Source organism: Triticum dicoccoides, chromosome 3A, assembly GCF_002162155.2.
Source record: "Triticum dicoccoides isolate Atlit2015 ecotype Zavitan chromosome 3A, WEW_v2.0, whole genome shotgun sequence".
NCBI classification, from domain to species: domain Eukaryota; kingdom Viridiplantae; phylum Streptophyta; class Magnoliopsida; order Poales; family Poaceae; genus Triticum; species Triticum dicoccoides.
Genome location: NC_041384.1, coordinates 316,015,537 through 316,021,521, shown reverse-complemented (window position 1 = coordinate 316,021,521; position 5,985 = coordinate 316,015,537).

The following is a 5,985-nucleotide window of genomic DNA, read 5'->3' as shown; positions in this document are numbered from 1 at the left end:
GGGAGAAAGAGCTTCATCAGGCGGTGCCAGCATCATGGCCCATCGGCAGCAACATCGGCATCACAGTCCTTGGGAGCACAATTGACATATTGCAGAGGAGGTGTGATGAGCAGTTTGCCATCCACCGTGCAAAAGATCCAAAGCTGCTCGGTGGCATGATCGAGGACCCACCCGAAGAGCCGCCGTCACCAGTGCTCATCAAGAGTCTGATGTCCCACAAGGAATGGGCAGAGGACCTCTGTGATTCACTAAAGACACAGGTAGCCCGCGGCTTGATCATTGCCCGCGGTTGTCGTGTCAATGTCGATCCCGATGATGTGGTGGCCAGGCTTGAGCGCATCCTTGCCAGAGTTGACGTCCCCAATGAAGTAGAACATCGCCAACATGATATCTTGAGGATGCAGGTGATGGACGGAATTTGCTACCAGGCCAGAGACATGGAAATGGAGCGGTTCCGCGGAGTTGTCATGCGCGTGATTGCACGTTGTCAAGATCTTCTAGAAGAGGCCCAGCAGCCCCAAGAGCCTTCCAGCGCCAGCAGCTCGGTAGGCGGAGGCGGGTCGGGACACTTGGAGTGAATGGCCGCAAGGGTGCTATGCTGATCATGGAGTCCGAGAAAACCATCGTCGGAAGGCCGCCAGCTCACCTTTTAGCTTATATTTTATTATAATTGTATGCATATGTAGGTCGTGAGTGTTCTGGGCCTTGCCGCATGTGGCATTTTAAATTATCCTGAATATGTAAGACAATTATTAAGAATTATTAACCTTTTCCATTGTAAATTTGCCTCAACGGTGAGCAGGGCACGCGTAGGGACGCCGGAGTGGAGCGCGTCGCGGCCGCCTCAATGGCGAGCAAAACGCGCGGACGTACGTGAGCAGAGCACGCTACGGCCGCCTCAACGGCGAGAAACCACGAGGTCAACCTTCTGCCATCAATAAACTTTGACCTTGTTTCTCGTCAAATTGCAGATTACAATGCAATAAGTAATTTCAAATCTGTTCATACCTATCAAACTAATATCACACTTAGCACCGGGCTATAAAATCTACCCACTCGAAAATTACTTCACAGTTCCTCTCCTCATCACCAAGAAAACTGGTCTTTCCTGTCAAGTCATTCCGCCATTACTGATAGGAGGAGTTTAGGGTGGACATATAACCAGGAAGCAAAGACCAAGGCTGCGGAAGCACTAGAGAGGTCCCATCCCGCCGTGAAGCCACCGCAACAGCAGAGATGTCCCAGGGTACTAACGAGCTCTCACGGGCACGCGAGGGCTCTCACAAGCACATTCGCGGCATTGGCCATCGCGATGAGCTAGAGTTCCTGAATTCCTTTGCTGGTGAAGACGACATTCTCGCTGGCGTGACTACACAACAGTAGTTGGTCGATGGCTTGATGAAGCTGCTCAACATCCGCGATGCCTCGGTTGACACGGCGACTGGCCTCGTCGAGAAACTCATGGGTGATAATGCGAAGCTCCTCAAGGCACTCGCCGAGAAGGAGGAGGAGGCCGCCGGCTGGAAGATGCTGCATGAGCAGAGTAGTGCCTCCGGGATGACACTGACAGCGGTCGTCGAGGAACTGATGGGTGACTTGAGGAAGCTCCAGATCGAGTGCGAACAGGAGGTGGAGGAATCCGTGGCTGCTTTCAAGCAAAGCCGTGAGGAATTGAAGAAGGAGCTGGAATTTCCTTCTTCTCTTGCCCCGTGTCTTCCGGGCTTTGGCGCATGTGGCATTTTAAATTATCCGGAATATGTAAGACAATTATTATCTACGCCATTGTAAATTTGTCGTTGTATTATCTGTTGCCATTTTATTTGTGGCCGTATTATTGGTTGCCCTATGTGGCAATTTAAATTAGGGCGGAATACGAGTTGAAAACATGAACAAAGCAAATGCCGCCATGGGATCACAAGCAAACACCCTCCGTCCGGGTGCTTTATTTAACCCATTAATGGAGAAGTTTTGAGCGAGGTGGGCAGCGGCTGGTGCATGGAGGTCAAAGAGCTCACTTCCCGGTGAGCATGGGCAACCTTGTTGCTCGCACGTGTTCTGTCGAGCCTACGAGGTGGACAAGATGCACGCGTCCCGTCAAGCCTGCGCGGTGGACTGGTCGCACGCGTCCCGTCGAGCCTACACGGCGGACTTCTCGCGCTTGTCCCATCTAATCAAATAGCTGCATGCACACCACTGAGTATGGTTAAATTTCGACATGGTTAATATAATACAACTGTTTGTGATATTAACGCCTCAGCTTTTTGTTTCAAAAAGGACTTCGTTGCCTACTAATGTGTGTGCCTCTTCTCAAACTGGACGATTTTGTTTACCACGACATATATGTGCCATGTCATTAAACCATGCCAAGTTTCATGTTTTTTGAGTGAGTTTTTGATTTACTAGGATTTAAAAATGGATATTCTCTATGTTTCAGGATGATGACAAGTTTGTAATTCATTCCCATTCCTTAAATGATACCTAAACATGCACCCAATGATACATCTACGATTTCCCACCCATTTTGCTTCACTTGAGCATGTGCTTGTATTTCAAATTTGAATTATGGACTACATTAAATACGTAGAAAACTTAGTAATTAGTAATATGTACAATGGCCAAACGAACCCTAAACAGTTTCAAATTTTAGCCTGACACTACTGTTATTCTTTGTTGCCTGTGGAAAACAAAGTTCAAGGTGAGAAGAGGCAGTGATTACCATTTTGCCCACAAGAGGGGCATGTTTCCCTACCGAAACCATGATGGTTGCGACAGGCTCCGGTTTGTAAGAGGCTTGTAATATAGCTTCGCCCAAATTGGACAATTATATGTACCATGTAGTGACACCATGCCAAATTTCGTGATTTCCTGGTGAGTTTTGGATTTACAAAGATTTGCAATGTTTGTGGCCAAGCAAGGATGGCGAGACGGTTGAATTCGTTCCCATTCGTTCCATGGGACCTAAACATGCACCCAAGGAAACATGTATGTTTTTTCTAGCCATTTTGGTGCACTTGAGCATGTATTTGTAGTTTGGATTTGAATTATGGACAATAATGCCTAGAAAACTCAACTAATGAATAAAAAGGGTCAAACGAACCCTGAATAATTTCAAAGTTTAGCGTGAATATCCCATTGTTCCGTGTTGCATGTAGAAGAAAATATGAGGCTAGAAGAGGGAGCAATTATCGATTGGCCCAAAAGGGGACACATTTCCCTATCAAAATTACGAGGGTTCTTGCGACAGGCTCCAATTTGTAAGAGGTTTGTAATAAAGCTTGCCCAAATTGGAAATGTTTTCACCATGACATATATGTGCCATGACGTGACACCATACACCTTTGATGACTTTCTGATGAGTTTTGGGTTTATGGGGATTTAAAACCCGAGATTCGAAATGGTTGAGGACGAGCCAGGACACCGATACGGTTGTAATTCGTTCCCATTCCTAGCATGGGACCTCAACATGCACCCAAGGACACATGTATAATTTTTCTAGCCATTTTGGTGAACTAGAGCATGTATTTGTAGTTCATATTTGAATTATGTACATTAAATGCATCGAAAACTCAATTAGTGTATAAAAATGCCAAACCAACCCTGAATAAGTTTAAATTTCAGCACGTATATCATGTTGTGCCATGTTGCCCATGGAAGAAAATACAAGGCGAAAAGAGGCAGTGATTACGTTTCTCCCACAAGGGGAACACGTTTCACTGTCGGAACCATGAGGCTTCTGTGAGAGAAGCTCCGGTTTGTAAGAGGTTTGTGATAAAGCTTGGCCCAAATTGGACAATGTTTTTACCACGACATATATGTGCCATGACGTGACTCCATGCCACCTTTGATGACTTTTTTGGTGAGTTTAGGATTTAAGGGGATCTAAAAACCGAGATTCCAAATGTTTGAGGACAAGCCAGGACGCGGGTATGGTTGTAATTCATTCCCATTCCTGGCATGGGACCTAAACATGCACCCAAGGACACATGTATAAATTTTCTATCCATTTTGGTGAATTAGAGCATGTATTTGAAGTTCAGATTTCAATTATGGACATTAAATGCCTAGGAAACTAAATTAGTGTATAAAAAGGCCAAACTAACCCTGAATAAGTTTAAATTTTAGCACGGATATCCTGTCGTTCCATGTTACCTGTAGAAGAAAATACGAGGCGAAAAGAGGCCATGATTACGTTTCGCCCACAAGGGGGACACGTTTCCCTAATGGAACCACAAGGCTTCTTTGAGAGAAGCTCCGGTTTGTAAGAGGCTTGTAATAAAACTTGCGCCAAAATGGATGAAAAAAAATCCTTGACATATATGTGCCATGTCGTGACACCATGCCAGGTTTCACGATTTTCAGGTGAGTTTTGGATTTACGAGGATTTAAAAACCATGATTCTTCTCATGAAATGTTTTCAAATAGCACACGGTTCACTCACGAAAGTCGTGTGCCTACCAAACCGTGGCTGATGCCCCCCTCCCCCCTGCTGCGCGCGTGATCTGAGTGTGGGTTCTGATTGGCCAGGACCCAAACCCCACGGATCATACGTGTGCACCGTTGAATGCTCCTAGATCGAACGGCAACCCTAAGCCCTTTAAACAGCACATGCAGTACATGGGTAAGCACTGTGCGGATGTATCGTGCTAGCTCACACTTCCTTCTCTACTAGGTTTCCCGCCTCTTCTCTCATCGTTTTCCCGCTACCTGTGTCAGTGCTCATTGAAGGCTAGCGGCGACAAACCGGCCATGTAAATATCCCACACAGTTTCTAAAAGCACAAATGTGTGTGATACGAGGGAGTAGGTCCCATAGGGTGACCAGCGTGAAACACCTTAATGGCAAGGAGGCAATTCTTATCAGCAAGGGGCGGCTTCCCATCCGCTAGCCTAGTCGAATAGAATGCAAGAGTTAAGCGTGATCGGGCTAGAGCAGTCCAAGGATGGGTGACCTGGTGGGAAGTTGCATATCTCAAGCTTCATTTAAATGCCATGACACGGTCATTATAGAGATATATTATATCTCTATAGTGACCTATCATGGCAATTATATAAACCTTGGGGTCCTTGTTTTGCTAATTTGTAGACTATATTTTTATGGGTTATTTTTTGCTCTAAAAAGTTAAAGAATGATTGGCTTGACCTGTCATGGCGATTATATAAACCTACTATGTTTTTATGGGTTATTTGTTGCCCTAAAAATTTAAAGAATGATTGACTTGACCTATCATGGTGATTATATAAAACTTTTTCAGGTTGCATGTAGGGTATAGGGGGCAGGGTGTTCTTCTCAAGCATGTCTCCCTTGTGCGGCTTATAGACGCGGCACATATCCGTGGGCTCCCCGAGGTATATATATACTATCCTTTACCGACAATTAGGGGGGCCCACACAATCTATCCCTTTGACCCATCAACGAGAAGGGTTTGACCATGATGGTTTCCGACTGATACTAGTAAGGTGCACGTGCATTGCACGCATGAGATTTGGTAACCAAATTATGAATAAATACCACACTATAGTATGTAAGCTTTGAGTCATATATGCATGATGTAGATGTTTGTTTAATTCTTATAGTTCATCTCATCCAAAATCAATTAGTTCTATAAAAAAATCTATTTTAGGATGCATGGAATTGTGCATTGTAAAGCATAAAGTAAAAACAAAAAGTGACTATTCATTTAGAAAGAAAAAAGTTTGGGCAATTAAGATATGGAAGATTTTAGAAAACAAAGGAGAAGTGCTTGTGTTTTGTGGTTTGTGCATTATGCTTAAGTTCAACCATGGAGTCTTCTAGATAGTACATGTGGCCGAATCTGGTGGAATGTAGATGATATCCAATGGCCAGTAGTGCTCGGATTTCCCCTCTCTGCATCGTCGGATTGGCTTCATCCAACGACCAACTTTCAAAGTTATTCGCACACTATATAGGGGTATAGATATAGATGTGTCCCATTCTAGACCAAATAAAGTTTGAGGGCATGCGTGG